The sequence below is a fragment of the Siphateles boraxobius genome, unplaced genomic scaffold, assembly GCF_051911475.1.
Source record: "Siphateles boraxobius isolate OS27281-9 unplaced genomic scaffold, OSU_SipBor_1 42, whole genome shotgun sequence".
Taxonomy (NCBI): Eukaryota; Metazoa; Chordata; class Actinopteri; order Cypriniformes; family Leuciscidae; genus Siphateles; species Siphateles boraxobius.
The window spans coordinates 1,443,529-1,467,505 of record NW_027509053.1 but is presented as its reverse complement, the minus strand read 5'-3'; the positions used below and the strand labels follow the sequence as shown (position 1 = coordinate 1,467,505).

Below are 23,977 nucleotides of genomic sequence, written 5' to 3'. Positions count from 1 at the left end.
ACCAAACATTAAAGTAACACTGACCTGCAGTACATGGCATTTAAAGTAACACTTAAGTGCAATATATGGGATTCTATGGCACTTGGAATTTCAAGTCATGACATTTCAGAAAAAATGGACATGTTGATTGAATCGGATTCAACTGAATTTCACGAAATAACATGTTGTGATGTTTACCGGAAGAAGATGCAGTAGAATTTCATGGCAAGGATTCTTGGAAATTTCTTGGAATGAAATGTCATGGGTTTGGGGGCATGGGGTGGAGTGTCATGACACAAGATTCAAGGAATGTCATGTAAAACATTTCATTAGCATTAACAAGACATGCCATTAGAATGAAAGAATGATATAAGCCTTAACAAAACATTGTAACAACACTGACACATATGACATGAATATGAGAGTAATACTATTACTGCATTTGTTCAACATTAGTCTTAAAAAAACACTGGATTTCAATTACAGTGCATATGAAGAAATGGACAAAGGCATAAAAGGGAATACAGAAAGCAGCTCCTTTATTTACACGGTCCCGTGTATCAAAAAGCACCATTCTGCCCCGTAAGAGGCTCGAACTCACGACCTTCAGATTATGAGACTGACGCGCTGCCTAACTGCGCCAACGTGGCATGTGCTGTGACTCAGGTGAGCGTTAACCCCTAGATTCTAGATCATCTGCTATTCCGTGTAGGTGGAAAAATGCTGCTCATCACTGGCTGTCATGTCAGGATTGCCGAGCGGTCTAAGGCACTGCGTTCAGGTCGCAGTCTCCCCTTGTGGCGTGGGTTCGAATCCCACTTCTGACAAACCGACATTTGGCTGCGGGCCCAAGCTAGAGTCTTTAACCCTCTGGCAAGTTTATCAAGAAATGCAGTAATGTTGACAAAGCACTGCAATTCAGTTCATGCTAGAATAAACCAAACATTAAAGTAACACTGACCTGCAGTACATGGCCTTTAAAGTAACACTTTAGTGCAATGTATGGGATTCTATGGCACTTGGAATTTCAAGTCATGACATTTCAGAAAAAATGGACATGTTGATTGAATCGGATTCAACTGAATTTCACGAAATAACATGTTGTGATGTTTACCGGAAGAAGATGCAGTAGAATTTCATGGCAAGGATTCTTGGAAATTTCTTGGAATGAAATGTCATGGGTTTGGGGGCATGGGGTGGAGTGTCATGACACAAGATTCAAGGAATGTCATGTAAAACATTACATTAGCATTAACAAGACATGCCATTAGAATGCAAGAATGATATAAGCCTTAACAAAACATTGTAACAACACTGACACATATGACATGAATATGAGAGTAATACTATTACTGCATTTGTTCAACATTAGTCTTAAAAAAACACTGGATTTCAATTACAGTACATATGAAGAAATGGACAAAGGCATAAAAGGGAATACAGAAAGCAGCTCCTTTATTTACACGGTCCCGTGTATCAAAAAGCACCATTCTGCCCAGTGTGAGGCTCGAACTCACGACCTTCAGATTATGAGACTGACGCGCTGCCTAACTGCGCCAACGTGGCATGTGCTGTGAATCAGGTGAGCGTTAACCCCTAGATTCTAGATCATCTGCCATTCCGTGTAGGTGGAAAAATGCTGCTCATCACTGGCTGTCATGTCAGGATGGCCGAGCGGTCTAAGGCGCTGCGTTCAGGTCGCAGTCTCCCCTGGAGGCGTGGGTTCGAATCCCACTTCTGACAAACCGACATTTGGCTGCGGGCCCAAGATAGAGTCTTTAACCCTCTGGCAAGTTTATCAAGAAATGCAGTAATGTTGACAAAGCACTGCAATTCAGTTCATGCTAGAATAAACCAAACATTAAAGTAACACTGACCTGCAGTACATGACCTTTAAAGTAACACTTTAGTGCAATGTATGGGATTCTATGGCACTTGGAATTTCAAGTCATGACATTTCAGAAAAAATGGACATGTTGATTGAATCGGATTCAACTGAATTTCACGAAATAACATGTTGTGATGTTTACCGGAAGAAGATGTAGTAGAATTTCATGGCAAGGATTCTTGGAAATTTCTTGGAATGAAATGTCATGGGTTTGGGGGCATGGGGTGGAGTGTCATGACACAAGATTCAAGGAATGTCATGTAAAACATTACATTAGCATTAACAATACATGCCATTAGAATTAAAGAATGATATAAGCCTTAACAAAACATTGTAACAACACTGACACATATGACATGAATATGAGAGTAATACTATTACTGCATTTGTTCAACATTAGTCTTAAAAAAACACTGGATTTCAATTACAGTGCATATGAAGAAATGGACAAAGGCATAAAAGGGAATACAGAAAGCAGCTCCTTTATTTACACAGTCCCGTGTATCAAAAAGCACCATTCTGCCCCGTGTGAGGCTCGAACTCACGACCTTCAGATTATGAGACTGATGCGCTGCCTAACTGCGCCAATGTGGCATGTGCTGGGACTCAGGTGAGCGTTGACCCCTAGATTCTAGATCATCTGCCATTCCGTGTAGGTGGAAAAATGCTGCTCAGCACTGGCCGTCGTGTCAGGATGGCCGAGCGGTCTAAGGCGCTGCGTTCAGGTCACAGTCTCCCCTGGAGACGTGGGTTCGAATCCCACTTCTGACAAACCTAACCTTTGGCTGCGGGCTCAAGCTAGAGTCTTTAACCCTCTGGCAAGTTTATCCAGAAATGCAGTAATGTTGACAAAGCACTGCAATTCAGTTCATGCTAGAATTAACCAAACATTAAAGTAACACTGACCTGCAGTACATGGCATTTAAAGTAACACTTAAGTGCAATATATGGGATTCTATGGCACTTGGAATTTCAAGTCATGACATTTCAGAAAAAATGGACATGTTGATTGAATCGGATTCAACTGAATTTCACGAAATAACATGTTGTGATGTTTACCGGAAGAAGATGTAGTAGAATTTCATGGCAAGGATTCTTGGAAATTTCTTGGAATGAAATGTCATGGGTTTGGGGGCATGGGGTGGAGTGTCATGACACAAGATTCAAGGAATGTCATGTAAAACATTACATTAGCATTAACAATACATGCCATTAGAATGAAAGAATGATATAAGCCTTAACAAAACATTGTAACAACACTGACACATATGACATGAATATGAGAGTAATACTATTACTGCATTTGTTCAACATTAGTCTTAAAAAAACACTGGATTTCAATTACAGTGCATATGAAGAAATGGACAAAGGCATAAAAGGGAATACAGAAAGCAGCTCCTTTATTTACACAGTCCCGTGTATCAAAAAGCACCATTCTGCCCCGTGTGAGGCTCGAACTCACGACCTTCAGATTATGAGACTGATGCGCTGCCTAACTGCGCAAATGTGGCATGTGCTGGGACTCAGGTGAGCGTTGACCCCTAGATTCTAGATCATCTGCCATTCCGTGTAGGTGGAAAAATGCTGCTCAGCACTGGCCGTCGTGTCAGGATGGCCGAGCGGTCTAAGGCGCTGCGTTCAGGTCGCAGTCTCCCCTGGAGACGTGGGTTCGAATCCCACTTCTGACAAACCTAACCTTTGGCTGCGGGCTCAAGCTACAGTCTTTAACCCTCTGGCAAGTTTATCCAGAAATGCAGTAATGTTGACAAAGCACTGCAATTCAGTTCATGCTAGAATTAACCAAACATTAAAGTAACACTGACCTGCAGTACATGACCTTTATAGTAACACTTTAGTGCAATGTATGGGATTCTATGGCACTTGGAATTTCAAGTCATGACATTTCAGAAAAAATGGACATGTTGATTGAATCGGATTCAACTGAATTTCACGAAATAACATGTTGTGATGTTTACCGGAAGAAGATGTAGTAGAATTTCATGGCAAGGATTCTTGGAAATTTCTTGGAATGAAATGTCATGGGTTTGGGGGCATGGGGTGGAGTGTCATGACACAAGATTCAAGGAATGTCATGTAAAACATTACATTAGCATTAACAATACATGCCATTAGAATGAAAGAATGATATAAGCCTTAACAAAACATTGTAACAACACTGACACATATGACATGAATATGAGAGTAATACTATTACTGCATTTGTTCAACATTAGTCTTAAAAAAACACTGGATTTCAATTACAGTGCATATGAAGAAATGGACAAAGGCATAAAAGGGAATACAGAAAGCAGCTCCTTTATTTACACAGTCCCGTGTATCAAAAAGCACCATTCTGCCCCGTGTGAGGCTCGAACTCACGACCTTCAGATTATGAGACTGATGCGCTGCCTAACTGCGCAAATGTGGCATGTGCTGGGACTCAGGTGAGCGTTGACCCCTAGATTCTAGATCATCTGCCATTCCGTGTAGGTGGAAAAATGCTGCTCAGCACTGGCCGTCGTGTCAGGATGGCCGAGCGGTCTAAGGCGCTGCGTTCAGGTCGCAGTCTCCCCTGGAGACGTGGGTTCGAATCCCACTTCTGACAAACCTAACCTTTGGCTGCGGGCTCAAGCTAGAGTCTTTAACCCTCTGGCAAGTTTATCCAGAAATGCAGTAATGTTGACAAAGCACTGCAATTCAGTTCATGCTAGAATTAACCAAACATTAAAGTAACACTGACCTGCAGTACATGACCTTTATAGTAACACTTTAGTGCAATGTATGGGATTCTATGGCACTTGGAATTTCAAGTCATGACATTTCAGAAAAAATGGACATGTTGATTGAATCGGATTCAACTGAATTTCACGAAATAACATGTTGTGATGTTTACCGGAAGAAGATGTAGTAGAATTTCATGGCAAGGATTCTTGGAAATTTCTTGGAATGAAATGTCATGGGTTTGGGGGCATGGGGTGGAGTGTCATGACACAAGATTCAAGGAATGTCATGTAAAACATTACATTAGCATTAACAAGACATGCCATTAGAATGAAAGAATGATATAAGCCTTAACAAAACATTGTAACAACACTGACACATATGACATGAATATGAGAGTAATACTATTACTGCATTTGTTCAACATTAGTCTTAAAAAAACACTGGATTTCAATTACAGTGCATATGAAGAAATGGACAAAGGCATAAAAGGGAATACAGAAAGCAGCTCCTTTATTTACACAGTCCCGTGTATCAAAAAGCACCATTCTGCCCCGTGTGAGGCTCGAACTCACAACCTTCAGATTATGAGACTGATGCGCTGCCTAACTGCGCCAATGTGGCATGTGCTGTGACTCAGGTGAGCGTTGACCCCTAGATTCTAGATCATCTGCCATTCCGTGTAGGTGGAAAAATGCTGCTCAGCAGTGGCCGTCGTGTCAGGATGGCCGAGCGGTCTAAGGCGCTGCGTTCAGGTCGCAGTCTCCCCTGGAGACGTGGGTTCGAATCCCACTTCTGACAAACCTAACCTTTGGCTGCGGGCTCAAGCTAGAGTCTTTAACCCTCTGGCAAGTTTATCCAGAAATGCAGTAATGTTGACAAAGCACTGCAATTCAGTTCATGCTAGAATTAACCAAACATTAAAGTAACACTGACCTGCAGTACATGACCTTTATAGTAACACTTTAGTGCAATGTATGGGATTCTATGGCACTTGGAATTTCAAGTCATGACATTTCAGAAAAAATGGACATGTTGATTGAATCGGATTCAACTGAATTTCACGAAATAACATGTTGTGATGTTTACCGGAAGAAGATGTAGTAGAATTTCATGGCAAGGATTCTTGGAAATTTCTTGGAATGAAATGTCATGGGTTTGGGGGCATGGGGTGGAGTGTCATGACACAAGATTCAAGGAATGTCATGTAAAACATTACATTAGCATTAACAAGACATGCCATTAGAATGAAAGAATGATATAAGCCTTAACAAAACATTGTAACAACACTGACACATATGACATGAATATGAGAGTAATACTATTACTGCATTTGTTCAACATTAGTCTTAAAAAAACACTGGATTTCAATTACAGTGCATATGAAGAAATGGACAAAGACATAAAAGGGAATACAGAAAGCAGCTCCTTTATTTACACGGTCCCGTGTATCAAAAAGAACCATTCTGCCCCGTGTGAGGCTCTAACTCACAACCTTCAGATTATGAGACTGACGCGCTGCCTAACTGCGCCAACGAGGCATGTGCTCTGACTCGGGTGAGCGGTGAAGGCCTAGATTCTAGATCATCTGCCATTCCGCGTAGGTGCAAAAATGCTGCTGTCCACTGGCCGTCATGTCAGGATGGCCGAGCGGTCTAAGGCGCTGCGTTCAGGTCGCAGTCTCCCCTGGAGGCGTGGGTTCGAATCCCAATTCTGACAAACCTAACCTTTGGCTGCGGGCTCAAGCTAGAGTCTTTAACCCTCTGGCAAGTTTATCCAGAAATGCAGTAATGTTGACAAAGCACTGCAATTCAGTTCATGCTAGAATTAACCAAACATTAAAGTAACACTGACCTGCAGTACATGGCATTTAAAGTAACACTTAAGTGCAATATATGGGATTCTATGGCACTTGGAATTTCAAGTCATGACATTTCAGAAAAAATGGACATGTTGATTGAATCGGATTCAACTGAATTTCACGAAATAACATGTTGTGATGTTTACCGGAAGAAGATGTAGTAGAATTTCATGGCAAGGATTCTTGGAAATTTCTTGGAATGAAATGTCATGGGTTTGGGGGCATGGGGTGGAGTGTCATGACACAAGATTCAAGGAATGTCATGTAAAACATTACATTAGCATTAACAATACATGCCATTAGAATGAAAGAATGATATAAGCCTTAACAAAACATTGTAACAACACTGACACATATGACATGAATATGAGAGTAATACTATTACTGCATTTGTTCAACATTAGTCTTAAAAAAACACTGGATTTCAATTACAGTGCATATGAAGAAATGGACAAAGGCATAAAAGGGAATACAGAAAGCAGCTCCTTTATTTACACAGTCCCGTGTATCAAAAAGCACCATTCTGCCCCGTGTGAGGCTCGAACTCACGACCTTCAGATTATGAGACTGATGCGCTGCCTAACTGCGCAAATGTGGCATGTGCTGGGACTCAGGTGAGCGTTGACCCCTAGATTCTAGATCATCTGCCATTCCGTGTAGGTGGAAAAATGCTGCTCAGCACTGGCCGTCGTGTCAGGATGGCCGAGCGGTCTAAGGCGCTGCGTTCAGGTCGCAGTCTCCCCTGGAGACGTGGGTTCGAATCCCACTTCTGACAAACCTAACCTTTGGCTGCGGGCTCAAGCTAGAGTCTTTAACCCTCTGGCAAGTTTATCCAGAAATGCAGTAATGTTGACAAAGCACTGCAATTCAGTTCATGCTAGAATTAACCAAACATTAAAGTAACACTGACCTGCAGTACATGACCTTTATAGTAACACTTTAGTGCAATGTATGGGATTCTATGGCACTTGGAATTTCAAGTCATGACATTTCAGAAAAAATGGACATGTTGATTGAATCGGATTCAACTGAATTTCACGAAATAACATGTTGTGATGTTTACCGGAAGAAGATGTAGTAGAATTTCATGGCAAGGATTCTTGGAAATTTCTTGGAATGAAATGTCATGGGTTTGGGGGCATGGGGTGGAGTGTCATGACACAAGATTCAAGGAATGTCATGTAAAACATTACATTAGCATTAACAAGACATGCCATTAGAATGAAAGAATGATATAAGCCTTAACAAAACATTGTAACAACACTGACACATATGACATGAATATGAGAGTAATACTATTACTGCATTTGTTCAACATTAGTCTTAAAAAAACACTGGATTTCAATTACAGTGCATATGAAGAAATGGACAAAGGCATAAAAGGGAATACAGAAAGCAGCTCCTTTATTTACACAGTCCCGTGTATCAAAAAGCACCATTCTGCCCCGTGTGAGGCTCGAACTCACAACCTTCAGATTATGAGACTGATGCGCTGCCTAACTGCGCCAATGTGGCATGTGCTGTGACTCAGGTGAGCGTTGACCCCTAGATTCTAGATCATCTGCCATTCCGTGTAGGTGGAAAAATGCTGCTCAGCAGTGGCCGTCGTGTCAGGATGCCCGAGCGGTCTAAGGCGCTGCGTTCAGGTCGCAGTCTCCCCTGGAGACGTGGGTTCGAATCCCACTTCTGACAAACCTAACCTTTGGCTGCGGGCTCAAGCTAGAGTCTTTAACCCTCTGGCAAGTTTATCCAGAAATGCAGTAATGTTGACAAAGCACTGCAATTCAGTTCATGCTAGAATTAACCAAACATTAAAGTAACACTGACCTGCAGTACATGACCTTTATAGTAACACTTTAGTGCAATGTATGGGATTCTATGGCACTTGGAATTTCAAGTCATGACATTTCAGAAAAAATGGACATGTTGATTGAATCGGATTCAACTGAATTTCACGAAATAACATGTTGTGATGTTTACCGGAAGAAGATGTAGTAGAATTTCATGGCAAGGATTCTTGGAAATTTCTTGGAATGAAATGTCATGGGTTTGGGGGCATGGGGTGGAGTGTCATGACACAAGATTCAAGGAATGTCATGTAAAACATTACATTAGCATTAACAAGACATGCCATTAGAATGAAAGAATGATATAAGCCTTAACAAAACATTGTAACAACACTGACACATATGACATGAATATGAGAGTAATACTATTACTGCATTTGTTCAACATTAGTCTTAAAAAAACACTGGATTTCAATTACAGTGCATATGAAGAAATGGACAAAGACATAAAAGGGAATACAGAAAGCAGCTCCTTTATTTACACGGTCCCGTGTATCAAAAAGAACCATTCTGCCCCGTGTGAGGCTCTAACTCACAACCTTCAGATTATGAGACTGACGCGCTGCCTAACTGCGCCAACGAGGCATGTGCTCTGACTCGGGTGAGCGGTGAAGGCCTAGATTCTAGATCATCTGCCATTCCGCGTAGGTGCAAAAATGCTGCTGTCCACTGGCCATCATGTCAGGATGGCCGAGCGGTCTAAGGCGCTGCGTTCAGGTCGCAGTCTCCCCTGGAGGCGTGGGTTCGAATCCCAATTCTGACAAACCTAACCTTTGGCTGCGGGCTCAAGCTAGAGTCTTTAACCCTCTGGCAAGTTTATCCAGAAATGCAGTAATGTTGACAAAGCACTGCAATTCAGTTCATGCTAGAATTAACCAAACATTAAAGTAACACTGACCTGCAGTACATGGCATTTAAAGTAACACTTAAGTGCAATATATGGGATTCTATGGCACTTGGAATTTCAAGTCATGACATTTCAGAAAAAATGGACATGTTGATTGAATCGGATTCAACTGAATTTCACGAAATAACATGTTGTGATGTTTACCGGAAGAAGATGTAGTAGAATTTCATGGCAAGGATTCTTGGAAATTTCTTGGAATGAAATGTCATGGGTTTGGGGGCATGGGGTGGAGTGTCATGACACAAGATTCAAGGAATGTCATGTAAAACATTACATTAGCATTAACAATACATGCCATTAGAATGAAAGAATGATATAAGCCTTAACAAAACATTGTAACAACACTGACACATATGACATGAATATGAGAGTAATACTATTACTGCATTTGTTCAACATTAGTCTTAAAAAAACACTGGATTTCAATTACAGTGCATATGAAGAAATGGACAAAGGCATAAAAGGGAATACAGAAAGCAGCTCCTTTATTTACACAGTCCCGTGTATCAAAAAGCACCATTCTGCCCCGTGTGAGGCTCGAACTCACGACCTTCAGATTATGAGACTGATGCGCTGCCTAACTGCGCAAATGTGGCATGTGCTGGGACTCAGGTGAGCGTTGACCCCTAGATTCTAGATCATCTGCCATTCCGTGTAGGTGGAAAAATGCTGCTCAGCACTGGCCGTCGTGTCAGGATGGCCGAGCGGTCTAAGGCGCTGCGTTCAGGTCGCAGTCTCCCCTGGAGACGTGGGTTCGAATCCCACTTCTGACAAACCTAACCTTTGGCTGCGGGCTCAAGCTAGAGTCTTTAACCCTCTGGCAAGTTTATCCAGAAATGCAGTAATGTTGACAAAGCACTGCAATTCAGTTCATGCTAGAATTAACCAAACATTAAAGTAACACTGACCTGCAGTACATGACCTTTATAGTAACACTTTAGTGCAATGTATGGGATTCTATGGCACTTGGAATTTCAAGTCATGACATTTCAGAAAAAATGGACATGTTGATTGAATCGGATTCAACTGAATTTCACGAAATAACATGTTGTGATGTTTACCGGAAGAAGATGTAGTAGAATTTCATGGCAAGGATTCTTGGAAATTTCTTGGAATGAAATGTCATGGGTTTGGGGGCATGGGGTGGAGTGTCATGACACAAGATTCAAGGAATGTCATGTAAAACATTACATTAGCATTAACAAGACATGCCATTAGAATGAAAGAATGATATAAGCCTTAACAAAACATTGTAACAACACTGACACATATGACATGAATATGAGAGTAATACTATTACTGCATTTGTTCAACATTAGTCTTAAAAAAACACTGGATTTCAATTACAGTGCATATGAAGAAATGGACAAAGGCATAAAAGGGAATACAGAAAGCAGCTCCTTTATTTACACAGTCCCGTGTATCAAAAAGCACCATTCTGCCCCGTGTGAGGCTCGAACTCACAACCTTCAGATTATGAGACTGATGCGCTGCCTAACTGCGCCAATGTGGCATGTGCTGTGACTCAGGTGAGCGTTGACCCCTAGATTCTAGATCATCTGCCATTCCGTGTAGGTGGAAAAATGCTGCTCAGCAGTGGCCGTCGTGTCAGGATGCCCGAGCGGTCTAAGGCGCTGCGTTCAGGTCGCAGTCTCCCCTGGAGACGTGGGTTCGAATCCCACTTCTGACAAACCTAACCTTTGGCTGCGGGCTCAAGCTAGAGTCTTTAACCCTCTGGCAAGTTTATCCAGAAATGCAGTAATGTTGACAAAGCACTGCAATTCAGTTCATGCTAGAATTAACCAAACATTAAAGTAACACTGACCTGCAGTACATGACCTTTATAGTAACACTTTAGTGCAATGTATGGGATTCTATGGCACTTGGAATTTCAAGTCATGACATTTCAGAAAAAATGGACATGTTGATTGAATCGGATTCAACTGAATTTCACGAAATAACATGTTGTGATGTTTACCGGAAGAAGATGTAGTAGAATTTCATGGCAAGGATTCTTGGAAATTTCTTGGAATGAAATGTCATGGGTTTGGGGGCATGGGGTGGAGTGTCATGACACAAGATTCAAGGAATGTCATGTAAAACATTACATTAGCATTAACAAGACATGCCATTAGAATGAAAGAATGATATAAGCCTTAACAAAACATTGTAACAACACTGACACATATGACATGAATATGAGAGTAATACTATTACTGCATTTGTTCAACATTAGTCTTAAAAAAACACTGGATTTCAATTACAGTGCATATGAAGAAATGGACAAAGACATAAAAGGGAATACAGAAAGCAGCTCCTTTATTTACACGGTCCCGTGTATCAAAAAGAACCATTCTGCCCCGTGTGAGGCTCTAACTCACAACCTTCAGATTATGAGACTGACGCGCTGCCTAACTGCGCCAACGAGGCATGTGCTCTGACTCGGGTGAGCGGTGAAGGCCTAGATTCTAGATCATCTGCCATTCCGCGTAGGTGCAAAAATGCTGCTGTCCACTGGCCGTCATGTCAGGATGGCCGAGCGGTCTAAGGCGCTGCGTTCAGGTCGCAGTCTCCCCTGGAGGCGTGGGTTCGAATCCCAATTCTGACAAACCTAACCTTTGGCTGCGGGCTCAAGCTAGAGTCTTTAACCCTCTGGCAAGTTTATCCAGAAATGCAGTAATGTTGACAAAGCACTGCAATTCAGTTCATGCTAGAATTAACCAAACATTAAAGTAACACTGACCTGCAGTACATGGCATTTAAAGTAACACTTAAGTGCAATATATGGGATTCTATGGCACTTGGAATTTCAAGTCATGACATTTCAGAAAAAATGGACATGTTGATTGAATCGGATTCAACTGAATTTCACGAAATAACATGTTGTGATGTTTACCGGAAGAAGATGTAGTAGAATTTCATGGCAAGGATTCTTGGAAATTTCTTGGAATGAAATGTCATGGGTTTGGGGGCATGGGGTGGAGTGTCATGACACAAGATTCAAGGAATGTCATGTAAAACATTACATTAGCATTAACAATACATGCCATTAGAATGAAAGAATGATATAAGCCTTAACAAAACATTGTAACAACACTGACACATATGACATGAATATGAGAGTAATACTATTACTGCATTTGTTCAACATTAGTCTTAAAAAAACACTGGATTTCAATTACAGTGCATATGAAGAAATGGACAAAGGCATAAAAGGGAATACAGAAAGCAGCTCCTTTATTTACACAGTCCCGTGTATCAAAAAGCACCATTCTGCCCCGTGTGAGGCTCGAACTCACGACCTTCAGATTATGAGACTGATGCGCTGCCTAACTGCGCAAATGTGGCATGTGCTGGGACTCAGGTGAGCGTTGACCCCTAGATTCTAGATCATCTGCCATTCCGTGTAGGTGGAAAAATGCTGCTCAGCACTGGCCGTCGTGTCAGGATGGCCGAGCGGTCTAAGGCGCTGCGTTCAGGTCGCAGTCTCCCCTGGAGACGTGGGTTCGAATCCCACTTCTGACAAACCTAACCTTTGGCTGCGGGCTCAAGCTAGAGTCTTTAACCCTCTGGCAAGTTTATCCAGAAATGCAGTAATGTTGACAAAGCACTGCAATTCAGTTCATGCTAGAATTAACCAAACATTAAAGTAACACTGACCTGCAGTACATGACCTTTATAGTAACACTTTAGTGCAATGTATGGGATTCTATGGCACTTGGAATTTCAAGTCATGACATTTCAGAAAAAATGGACATGTTGATTGAATCGGATTCAACTGAATTTCACGAAATAACATGTTGTGATGTTTACCGGAAGAAGATGTAGTAGAATTTCATGGCAAGGATTCTTGGAAATTTCTTGGAATGAAATGTCATGGGTTTGGGGGCATGGGGTGGAGTGTCATGACACAAGATTCAAGGAATGTCATGTAAAACATTACATTAGCATTAACAAGACATGCCATTAGAATGAAAGAATGATATAAGCCTTAACAAAACATTGTAACAACACTGACACATATGACATGAATATGAGAGTAATACTATTACTGCATTTGTTCAACATTAGTCTTAAAAAAACACTGGATTTCAATTACAGTGCATATGAAGAAATGGACAAAGGCATAAAAGGGAATACAGAAAGCAGCTCCTTTATTTACACAGTCCCGTGTATCAAAAAGCACCATTCTGCCCCGTGTGAGGCTCGAACTCACAACCTTCAGATTATGAGACTGATGCGCTGCCTAACTGCGCCAATGTGGCATGTGCTGTGACTCAGGTGAGCGTTGACCCCTAGATTCTAGATCATCTGCCATTCCGTGTAGGTGGAAAAATGCTGCTCAGCAGTGGCCGTCGTGTCAGGATGCCCGAGCGGTCTAAGGCGCTGCGTTCAGGTCGCAGTCTCCCCTGGAGACGTGGGTTCGAATCCCACTTCTGACAAACCTAACCTTTGGCTGCGGGCTCAAGCTAGAGTCTTTAACCCTCTGGCAAGTTTATCCAGAAATGCAGTAATGTTGACAAAGCACTGCAATTCAGTTCATGCTAGAATTAACCAAACATTAAAGTAACACTGACCTGCAGTACATGACCTTTATAGTAACACTTTAGTGCAATGTATGGGATTCTATGGCACTTGGAATTTCAAGTCATGACATTTCAGAAAAAATGGACATGTTGATTGAATCGGATTCAACTGAATTTCACGAAATAACATGTTGTGATGTTTACCGGAAGAAGATGTAGTAGAATTTCATGGCAAGGATTCTTGGAAATTTCTTGGAATGAAATGTCATGGGTTTGGGGGCATGGGGTGGAGTGTCATGACACAAGATTCAAGGAATGTCATGTAAAACATTACATTAGCATTAACAAGACATGCCATTAGAATGAAAGAATGATATAAGCCTTAACAAAACATTGTAACAACACTGACACATATGACATGAATATGAGAGTAATACTATTACTGCATTTGTTCAACATTAGTCTTAAAAAAACACTGGATTTCAATTACAGTGCATATGAAGAAATGGACAAAGACATAAAAGGGAATACAGAAAGCAGCTCCTTTATTTACACGGTCCCGTGTATCAAAAAGCACCATTCTGCCCCGTGTGAGGCTCGAACTCACGACCTTCAGATTATGAGACTGACGCGCTGCCTAACTGCGCCAATGTGGCATGTGCTGTGACTCAGGTGAGCGTTAACCCCTAGATTCTAGATCATCTGCTATTCCGTGTAGGTGGAAAAATGCTGCTCATCACTGGCTGTCATGTCAGGATTGCCGAGCGGTCTAAGGCGCTGCGTTCAGGTCGCAGTCTCCCCTTGTGGCGTGGGTTCGAATCCCACTTCTGACAAACTGACATTTGGCTGCGGGCCCAAGCTAGAGTCTTTAACCCTCTGGCAAGTTTATCAAGAAATGCAGTAATGTTGACAAAGCACTGCAATTCAGTTCATGCTAGAATTAACCAAACATTAAAGTAACACTGACCTGCAGTACATGGCCTTTAAAGTAACACTTTAGTGCAATATATGGGATTCTATGGCACTTGGAATTTCAAGTCATGACATTTCAGAAAAAATGGACATGTTGATTGAATCGGATTCAACTGAATTTCACGAAATAACATGTTGTGATGTTTACCGGAAGAAGATGCAGTAGAATTTCATGGCAAGGATTCTTGGAAATTTCTTGGAATGAAATGTCATGGGTTTGGGGGCATGGGGTGGAGTGTCATGACACAAGATTCAAGGAATGTCATGTAAAACATTTCATTAGCATTAACAAGACATGCCATTAGAATGAAAGTATGATATAAGCCTTAACAAAACATTGTAACAACACTGACACATATGACATGAATATGAGAGTAATACTATTACTGCATTTGTTCAACATTAGTCTTAAAAAAACACTGGATTTCAATTACATTGCATATGAAGAAATGGACAAAGGCATAAAAGGGAATACAGAAAGCAGCTCCTTTATTTACACGGTCCCGTGTATCAAAAAGCACCATTCTGCCCCGTGTGAGGCTCGAACTCACGACCTTCAGATTATGAGACTGACGCGCTGCCTAACTGCGCCAACGTGGCATGTGCTGTGATTCAGGTGAGCGTTAACCCCTAGATTCTAGATCATCTGCTATTCCGTGTAGGTGGAAAAATGCTGCTCATCACTGGCTGTCATGTCAGGATTGCCGAGCGGTCTAAGGCGCTGCGTTCAGGTCGCAGTCTCCCCTTGTGGCGTGGGTTCGAATCCCACTTCTGACAAACCGACATTTGGCTGCGGGCCCAAGCTAGAGTCTTTAACCCTCTGGCAAGTTTATCAAGAAATGCAGTAATGTTGACAAAGCACTGCAATTCAGTTCATGCTAGAATAAACCAAACATTAAAGTAACACTGACCTGCAGTACATGGCCTTTAAAGTAACACTTTAGTGCAATGTATGGGATTCTATGGCACTTGGAATTTCAAGTCATGACATTTCAGAAAAAATGGACATGTTGATTGAATCGGATTCAACTGAATTTCACGAAATAACATGTTGTGATGTTTACCGGAAGAAGATGCAGTAGAATTTCATGGCAAGGATTCTTGGAAATTTCTTGGAATGAAATGTCATGGGTTTGGGGGCATGGGGTGGAGTGTCATGACACAAGATTCAAGGAATGTCATGTAAAACATTACATTAGCATTAACAAGACATGCCATTAGAATGCAAGAATGATATAAGCCTTAACAAAACATTGTAACAACACTGACACATATGACATGAATATGAGAGTAATACTATTACTGCATTTGTTCAACATTAGTCTTAAAAAAACACTGGATTTCAATTACAGTGCATATGAAGAAATGGACAAAGGCATAAAAGGGAATACAGAAAGCAGCTCCTTTATTTACACGGTCCCGTGTATCAAAAAGCACCATTCTGCCCCGTGTGAGGCTCGAACTCACGACCTTCAGATTATGAGACTGACGCGCTGCCTAACTGCGCCAACGTGGCATGTGCTGTGACTCAGGTGAGCGTTAACCCCTAGAATCTAGATCATCTGCCATTCCGTGTAGGTGGAAAAATGCTGCTCATCACTGGCTGTCATGTCAGGATGGCCGAGCGGTCTAAGGCGCTGCGTTCAAGCTGGGGAACAATAGTCCAACAAAGGTGGGGAAGAAGGGAAGAAAAGGGGGAAGGAAGAAAAAGAGAGGGGGAAGAAGAGAAAGAAAAAACGAAGAAAAGAAAGGCTGAAATTTGATGTTCAAAGATATGCCTTCATTAGCATAGATCTTATGATACATTTTCCGGTTTCTTCGTGTGTGAAAATCACGCATTTATATCACACTGTTTTCTATTTCAGGTGTGCACCAAGACTGGGGTTCGAATCCAGCTAAAGACAACTTTTTGTAATATTTATTATTTGAATAAATAATCATTATTTTTGAATGCATACTGTTCCCGTTTTAATAAAATATACATATTTAATTTGTTTGTTGTGTTTTTTGATATTCTATCATGAAAAATAATGTTATTTGCATTATTATGCAATGAACAAAGATGCAAATCATTAATTAGTAACTTATATGCTGTAAAATGTTTCACAAGAATAACAAAATGTACAAATTATATTTTTATATACAAATGTTATATTGTTGCAGTGTACTGATAAAATATTGTTATAATAAAGTAAAAGTAAATAAGCTAAATTTTTTAATGCATACTGTTCCAGTGTTTATAAAATATACATATGTAATTTGTTTGTTGTTTTTTGATATTCTTTCATTAAAAAAAATGTTATTTGCATTATTATGCAACGAACAAAGATGCAACCCATTAAATAGTAACTAATATGAAGAATGTCTGTCACAAGAATAACAAAATGGACAAATTATCTTTTTAAATACAAATGTTATATTGGTGCAGTGTACTGATGAAATATTGTGTTATATGAAAGTAAAAGTAAATAAGCAAATTCTTTTTGAATGCATACTGTTCCAGTGTTAATAAAATATACATATGTAATTTGTTTGTTGTGTTTCTTTGATATTCTTTCATAAAAATATATAATTGCCAATGGAACAGTGTTATTATTTAGTAGTTGTTGTATTATTATTGATCTGATTAAGTATTTTTTTAGGTTACATTCAAACAAGACACTTGCAAATCTGTTATTTGTAATGAACAAAGATGCAACCCATTAAATAGTAACTAATATGCTGAAAATGTCAATCACAAGAATAACAAAATGTATAAATTATATTTTTTATATACAAATGTTATATTGTTGCAGTGTTCTGATGAACTAGTGTTATATGAAAGTCAAAGTCAAAAAGAAATCACTTGCCAATTTGTTTTTATTTTCCAGTCATGCCAACAGAACAGTAATGAATATTAAAATGTTAAATACTGGTAACATGTTTTAAAAATAAATAAATAAAATGAAGAGTTAAATAGGTTTTCAAAAACAAGAAATAAAAAGTTAAAATGTTAAATAACGTTACAAAAACAATTAAATAATATTCAACACAAGTATTAACTATTTAAACAACTGTTTACACTATATACATGATGCTATATACATGAAAATATATACATTATTTGGAAATGGTTCTCCGCATTTCCTCTAACCACACTTCTTTTGAAACAGTCTCAGTCTGTGGGCAGTACACCCTGCCCCTGTACTGGCTATGTCCTGTTGCACTTGTTTTAAATTGCCCACATTTTTTGCAAGTGTTGGCCTCTACGGTTCTCCTGTAGGGTCTGTTGGGCATGGCGTCTGGATTGGCAGCTGGTGAAGCGGGTAAGCGGGTGCCCTGTACAGCTGTTGGCTGTAACAGTGGCTGTACCATTTGCATCCCCAGGGCCATTGGGATGCCCTGGATCATTTGCACTCCCTGGAACATTGGCACACCCTGGAACATTGGCACAGCCTGGAACATGGGCACACCCTGGAAACCTGGTGCTGATGGTAAAAGTATATTTGGTACCATCTGCAGTGATGCTCCAGATGCAGATGGTGTCAGCAACGTCTGACTCTGCGCTGGTGCCTTGGGTCTGAGAGGGGGTCGCCCAACAGAAGTCTGCCTCTGCTTTGCCTGACCAGCTGTACTCTCTGGTAGCTTGTACTGGTGCTGCTCCCCTGGTTGTTCTGGCTCAGTCCGTAGACGTTTGGCTACCTGGAGAGGCTCATGAGCTTCAGGGAGGGGCTGAGGCAACTGAATGCCCTGAAGCAGCACAGACAGCTCCTGCTTTTTCTGTCTTTTGTTATACCACTGAATCAGGGTGTTCTGGTTAACCTCCACCAGCTGCATGGATGTTCCTCCCATCACCAAGCTGTTGCCCAGTACAAGCTGCCTTATCCTGCGATAGTCTTGCAGGATCAGAGACCATCTTGACAGGGCTCCCTTGCCTTTTCTTTTGGGGCTTGGGTGGACAGTGCAAAGTCTGATGAAGATGGTCTCCACCAGACGGCAACAGTCAGGCCACTGAGCAGGTGCGCTGCTTGCACCCAGCACACATCTGGTGGTGCTCTCTACACCAGGGTGAGTGGGCTTCTTCGGGACCTTGAAGCGTCCACTCAGCAGTCTCTTTCGGCATCGACTGTCATACACCACACGTTCCTTGTCCCGGTCATCCAGGTTCTGCCAAAGAGCAATTATGGTGTTGGCTTCCTGGTTGGTCAGGCCGAGGGCTGTGTGGTCCCGGAGATCCACCAGATATTCTGCCAGCTGGTCCACATGTTGATAACCCGGGATATTTTGGTAGTCAACAGCCTATTAAAAAACACAAACATGCAATACAATTATTACATCACATCTGTCTAATGCATAATTCCATAACTGATTGTGTTATTTTCCTGTTTATCACCGTAAAGCACTGTATAGTACAAAGCAGAGAGCGCCATTCTTGACATTTTACAAAGCACCAAATAAATAAAGATGACTTGACTTGATGTGTATTTGCAGCTTACAAATGAATTTAGGCTGTACTTTTAAATGTAAAATATGTGGAAAGTCTGGATTTAAAGCACTGGATGTTAATTCATCATAATTATTCTAGTTAATTTGAAAGACATACAAAGGAGTAGTATTTACCGTCTCTTCTTCATCAACATCCTGACCAGCATCCTCTGGCTCTGAGGGGAGTGTTGAAACAGATGTTTCAGAGGGAACAGGTGTGACAGCAGTCCCTGAGGGTCCAGGTGATGAAGGAGACTGTGTGAGGACAAGTTTGGGGTCAGGGATCAGTGAAGGGGATGTGGAGCCCAGTACAGGTGTGGCACTGCTGGTGACCAGGGTAGAAGAACCCAGTGTCAGTGTGGAAGAGGGTGGTGACAGAACAGCCTCCGGATCTGCTATTGTGTGATCCTCGCTGATGTCACAGAAGCCCTCATCTTCATCTCGCTCCTCCACACTGAGGTCCTCAATGAGCTCTGCTGTCTGCTCAGAGTCAGGATTCATGTCCTGCAGTGCCTGACCAGTCTGCTGGAACAGATACTGCACTCCAATGAGCTCACCTGAAATAAAAACAATAAACAAACGGAAATTAAATAGAATGTTGTGTATCATATTTGATACCTTAGGCTTTTGTAGTAGCTCATATAGTGTGAGAATATAGAGCTCATCGTCAAGGAGAAAAAAAACAAAACAGTTTTATTTAGAGGCCCAACACGTTTAATTATGTGGGCAAAACATGAAATGAAATGCAATACATTGATGATTGAGAGAAAAGTCTGATGATCATTTTGATATTTACATGTAACATGATTTTCTAATCAAGTGAACCCAAGCTGCTTCAGTCTAGTAACTAGTCATTAAATATTAGTAACAATATAAAAGTTATTCTTACAATTACTTTATAAAATCAGTAAATGTTTCACAATGAAAAGAAACGTGAGGCACGAGCTGAAGGTGGACACTTTTACAATTATACTAAAAGACTATAATCAATCAGACGACAGAGGGCATGTTTCCTAAAAAGTTTTGATCATGTTGATCATTTAGAGTCCTTTAGAAACTTGCATATCAATTATGATACAATCGACTCTATAGGGTTAAATCTGACATATAGACGGAGGTTACACAGTAATTGCAAGTTGATCAAATAAAAAATATATAAAATAATTCTCACCGGTGTAACATGCAGGGGGACAAAATGTGGGGACCACTTTCCTGCCAAACAGCTTTTCATAATTGCCGTTTACACAGTGAACAAGTTCTCCTGTGTAGCTGCGCAAAGCTGATGGCTCCGATGACAGGGAAGCAGCCTCCCGGTCCTGGTTCCACCGGTGTAGACCCTCCAGCAGATAAATCTGAAAGTTCAGACTGTTTGCACTGGTCCCTGTAAATAGACACAACAGTGTTCAGGAGGTGTTAAAGGAACACACAAAAACACTTAATGCTCTTTCTTTACACATGCACAGTGTGTGTGACAAAGACAATACCTGGGATGAAACGGTTCAGGTGTAAATGAAAGGACTCGAGAGAAGTGGAGCCTCTGGCACATCTGTAGGTCTTTAGAAGCACACCTCCCTTGTTTAGGCTCCCTGTCTCTGTATAGAGCACAACACCAGGGGGGTCTTGAATGCATTTCACATGCTTCTTCTGGACATTCCAGATGTGCTCCATCCTTTCTCGGTCCAGGAGAGGAACACCCAGGGAGTCTTTGCCCTTGCTGCTCAGGAGCTCTGTAAGCAGCCGCTCAAGGAGAAGGATGGTAGTCTCCTCTCCACAGGTCCTCCTCCGGCAATGGAGTGCCAGCTCATGCCTGGTAAGATGCTTGTTGACATCTTCATCTGTCAGCGCAGGCCAACCCTCAGCTCTTAGGGTTAGGGTTAGGTTAGGTTATCAACAGCTCTCTCTTTGCTTTGCGAAGCATAGAAACATCAGCCGCATCCCACTCAAAAATGCATGCTGACAGCCGTGACATGAAGATGGGATACAGCTGATGGGCATCAGTTGTACACCCCATGGCAATCCTGCGCATAAAATGCCAGATGTCCAAGCGAATCATGAGATCAGGCCACCCTCTGAATCTGGTTTTCAGCTTGGTCTCACCCACATCAGTGCAGCAGCCACAGTCCACGTACAAAACAGCAGGTGGATCCACACTAGCCTGCTTGTACCTTTTCACCAGACCATCGACCATCATGTCCAGTCCTGCTCCTTCCTGTGCTGTCAGCACACTCATGAGCACCTGACCAAACTCATTGCCAACAGAGGTAAGCCAGAGTCCCGTTCCCCTTGCCGTCCCAGCCAGCTTCTTAGTGATCTGCAGTAGATGACAGGAAGCATGCAATGCAATGAAACATCACACCATGTAGAATATGATACTCATGCTCTGATAATGATATAACAGTAAACATCATAAATTAACAAAAATCCCCTGCTAACCTTTTTAGTGGAATCCATCTTCAAGACTGAACCATACGTAGATGTTATCCTTGCATGGATTTCATCCAGCCTTGTCAGGATGTCTTGGCTGTACACGGTGAGCAGCCACTTGCAGCTTGGGACCACTGTAGGCTCTGGGGGTTCCTGGAATTGTTTTGCAACACCCCGGGTCGTTTGAGGAAGTCCACACATTGGGTGGTGTACCGGGCCATACGCTGGAGCCACTCCTCACTGTGGTTCTCACGCAGCTGTTTGATGACACGGGACTATTGCCTAGGCCACGCTCACGCAGGAGCCGAATGACTCTCATATCACAGGCATACCTTAGGAAAAGCAAAATCCACACATTCATATATTTTACATAATTGATTTGTAAAGTATTTGCAAACATATGTGATGATGGGCTATCAACTGGATGTGGAATTAAAGTGCCCTTACTTCCGCGTGAGGATGACCCGAAATTCAGAGCGATGGCCCAGATCCAGCTGTTGCAGGACAGTCTGACTCCAGGACACATGCGAGGCTTTACACTTCGTACAGATGAGGGTTTCTGTGACCATGTTGTAGCAACAGATTATGACAAAAAAATCTGTCTGGAGCTGGAGCCTGGTTGTAAATAAGTGCTGGCTGTGGTGGGTAATACCAGAGCTGTAGGTTGTCTCGAAGCTCTTGTTTTCCCTTGGGCCCCATTTTAAAAAGCCTGCTGGCAATCCACCTGTGATCCTCTGGTGGCAAAGTGTCCGACCACAAACGATGCAGTCGAACTGCAGATGCATCTTGCAGTAATGCCCCCGAAGGAGTAGTCTGTGAAGGAAAAAGACAAAACATTTAGTCTAGCAGGTCATTTATTTAATTACCGCTTTATCTATCCAAGACTACCCTCATATAAAATAGAAAATATTGGATGTCAAATACGTACTTAAGGTTATAGAATAAAATGTATACATTTGTTCCAATAGTTTTCAGAATTGTGTCAGCTGCTAGCACTAATTTGTGTGACTCTACTGAGTTGTGACAGTTAATATGCAAATTCAATTATTTTGGACCAATACAATTTGAAATTACTTACCGAGACAACATGCAATGAAATATAATATATGTTGCATATGTAACAAGAGAAAGAAACAGTCATAACTGTCCAATAATTTTAACTAATCCTAGATGGAATTATACAATACTGTTTAAAGGTCTATGTTCAGTAAGATTCTTTTTGTTTTTGAAATATGATTAAAATACAGTCAAAAACAGTAATAGTGGGAAATAATATTGCAATTTAGGATTGTAATTATTTGAATCTGTTTTCAAAAGTATTTACAGTTTTTTTCAATCGCTAACAAGCGCTTACCCATACTTCAGATACTTTTTCCTAAACTCTTAACACAGACTCACACCAACAAAACACAATTGGCCAAATGGATAATTTTCTTCTCAAGAACACATTTTGTTACAGATTTTTATGATTGTTTACACACTAAAATAAAAATTTCCACGCAATTTGCAAAATTCTACTCCAATGAGCAAAACCCCTCCACAGATTTGCACAACATTACACACAATGTCTGCTTTACCCTTTTAGCAAAACATTACACACAGTGATTTGTAAAACTCTACACACATTTTCACACCTTAGACACAGATAAGGATTGTGAGGTTACTTCCTTGTCATTACAAAGCCCCGGATTGCCATTGACCACACTAATGAATGAATTGGATATGCACATCCATCAGGCGTGGAAGTACACATGTGCTAATTTGAAAACGCATCACTCAGGAGTGCTATAAAAGGCAGCAGGTGAGTTCACCTGTCTTCAACAAAAATGGAAGGAGCTAGAAGAAGAAGAAGAGTGAGAATAAGAGGGGGGGCTCAAAGAGGAGATGAAGGAGGTAGAGGAAGAGGAGAAGGAGGTAGAGGAAGAGTTGAAGGAGGTAGATGAAGAGGAGAAGGAGGTAGAGGAAGAGGAGAAGGAGGTAGAGGAAGAGGAGAAGGAGGTAGAGGAAGAGGTGAAGGAGGTAGATGAAGAGGAGAAGGAGGTAGAGGAAGAGGAGAAGGAGGTAGAGGAAGAGGTGAAGGAGGTAGATGAAGAGGAGAAGGAGGTAGAGGAAGAGGTGAAGGAGGTAGAGGAAGAGGAGAAGGAGGTAGATGAAGAGGAGAAGGAGGTAGAGGAAGAGGTGAAGGAGGTAGATGAAGAGGAGAAGGAGGTAGAGGTTTTCAAAATTGCGTGTAAACAATTGAAAAAAACTGTAAATATATACTAACTCTTCATTTCAAAATAGAACACATCTTTCTCTGCACACACTAACTTTACCAAAACACTGGAAATCTGACTCAGAATGAAATTATTCTGTCAAAGAATAACACTTGTTTTCACTTCACAAGGT

The 23,977-nt window shown here is 41.3% G+C and overlaps 19 non-coding genes across 19 annotated transcripts; 14 read left to right on the top strand and 5 right to left on the bottom strand.

Annotated features, from left to right (window-relative positions):
- Nucleotides 1–1,639: 1,639 nt before the first annotated feature.
- Nucleotides 1,640–1,722, top strand: trnal-cag (transfer RNA leucine (anticodon CAG)). Its single transcript has one exon. It is a non-coding gene; the product is annotated as a tRNA-Leu (tRNA).
- Nucleotides 1,723–2,555: 833 nt separating this feature from the next.
- trnal-cag (transfer RNA leucine (anticodon CAG)) lies at nucleotides 2,556–2,638 on the top strand. Its single transcript has one exon. It is a non-coding gene; the product is annotated as a tRNA-Leu (tRNA).
- Nucleotides 2,639–3,472: 834 nt separating this feature from the next.
- On the top strand, nucleotides 3,473–3,555 carry trnal-cag (transfer RNA leucine (anticodon CAG)). The gene has a single exon. It is a non-coding gene; the product is annotated as a tRNA-Leu (tRNA).
- An 834-nt stretch (nucleotides 3,556–4,389) lies between these two features.
- Nucleotides 4,390–4,472, top strand: trnal-cag (transfer RNA leucine (anticodon CAG)). Its single transcript has one exon. It is a non-coding gene; the product is annotated as a tRNA-Leu (tRNA).
- An 834-nt stretch (nucleotides 4,473–5,306) lies between these two features.
- trnal-cag (transfer RNA leucine (anticodon CAG)) lies at nucleotides 5,307–5,389 on the top strand. Its single transcript has one exon. It is a non-coding gene; the product is annotated as a tRNA-Leu (tRNA).
- Nucleotides 5,390–6,055: 666 nt separating this feature from the next.
- Nucleotides 6,056–6,129, bottom strand: trnam-cau (transfer RNA methionine (anticodon CAU)). The gene has a single exon. It is a non-coding gene; the product is annotated as a tRNA-Met (tRNA).
- Nucleotides 6,130–6,224: 95 nt separating this feature from the next.
- Nucleotides 6,225–6,307, top strand: trnal-cag (transfer RNA leucine (anticodon CAG)). The gene has a single exon. It is a non-coding gene; the product is annotated as a tRNA-Leu (tRNA).
- An 834-nt stretch (nucleotides 6,308–7,141) lies between these two features.
- On the top strand, nucleotides 7,142–7,224 carry trnal-cag (transfer RNA leucine (anticodon CAG)). The gene has a single exon. It is a non-coding gene; the product is annotated as a tRNA-Leu (tRNA).
- An 834-nt stretch (nucleotides 7,225–8,058) lies between these two features.
- Nucleotides 8,059–8,141, top strand: trnal-cag (transfer RNA leucine (anticodon CAG)). The gene has a single exon. It is a non-coding gene; the product is annotated as a tRNA-Leu (tRNA).
- Nucleotides 8,142–8,807: 666 nt separating this feature from the next.
- On the bottom strand, nucleotides 8,808–8,881 carry trnam-cau (transfer RNA methionine (anticodon CAU)). The gene has a single exon. It is a non-coding gene; the product is annotated as a tRNA-Met (tRNA).
- A 95-nt stretch (nucleotides 8,882–8,976) lies between these two features.
- On the top strand, nucleotides 8,977–9,059 carry trnal-cag (transfer RNA leucine (anticodon CAG)). The gene has a single exon. It is a non-coding gene; the product is annotated as a tRNA-Leu (tRNA).
- An 834-nt stretch (nucleotides 9,060–9,893) lies between these two features.
- Nucleotides 9,894–9,976, top strand: trnal-cag (transfer RNA leucine (anticodon CAG)). The gene has a single exon. It is a non-coding gene; the product is annotated as a tRNA-Leu (tRNA).
- Nucleotides 9,977–10,810: 834 nt separating this feature from the next.
- trnal-cag (transfer RNA leucine (anticodon CAG)) lies at nucleotides 10,811–10,893 on the top strand. Its single transcript has one exon. It is a non-coding gene; the product is annotated as a tRNA-Leu (tRNA).
- A 666-nt stretch (nucleotides 10,894–11,559) lies between these two features.
- On the bottom strand, nucleotides 11,560–11,633 carry trnam-cau (transfer RNA methionine (anticodon CAU)). Its single transcript has one exon. It is a non-coding gene; the product is annotated as a tRNA-Met (tRNA).
- A 95-nt stretch (nucleotides 11,634–11,728) lies between these two features.
- trnal-cag (transfer RNA leucine (anticodon CAG)) lies at nucleotides 11,729–11,811 on the top strand. The gene has a single exon. It is a non-coding gene; the product is annotated as a tRNA-Leu (tRNA).
- Nucleotides 11,812–12,645: 834 nt separating this feature from the next.
- trnal-cag (transfer RNA leucine (anticodon CAG)) lies at nucleotides 12,646–12,728 on the top strand. The gene has a single exon. It is a non-coding gene; the product is annotated as a tRNA-Leu (tRNA).
- An 834-nt stretch (nucleotides 12,729–13,562) lies between these two features.
- On the top strand, nucleotides 13,563–13,645 carry trnal-cag (transfer RNA leucine (anticodon CAG)). The gene has a single exon. It is a non-coding gene; the product is annotated as a tRNA-Leu (tRNA).
- Nucleotides 13,646–15,227: 1,582 nt separating this feature from the next.
- On the bottom strand, nucleotides 15,228–15,301 carry trnam-cau (transfer RNA methionine (anticodon CAU)). The gene has a single exon. It is a non-coding gene; the product is annotated as a tRNA-Met (tRNA).
- Nucleotides 15,302–16,143: 842 nt separating this feature from the next.
- trnam-cau (transfer RNA methionine (anticodon CAU)) lies at nucleotides 16,144–16,217 on the bottom strand. Its single transcript has one exon. It is a non-coding gene; the product is annotated as a tRNA-Met (tRNA).
- Between the last annotated feature and the right edge of the window lie 7,760 nt (nucleotides 16,218–23,977).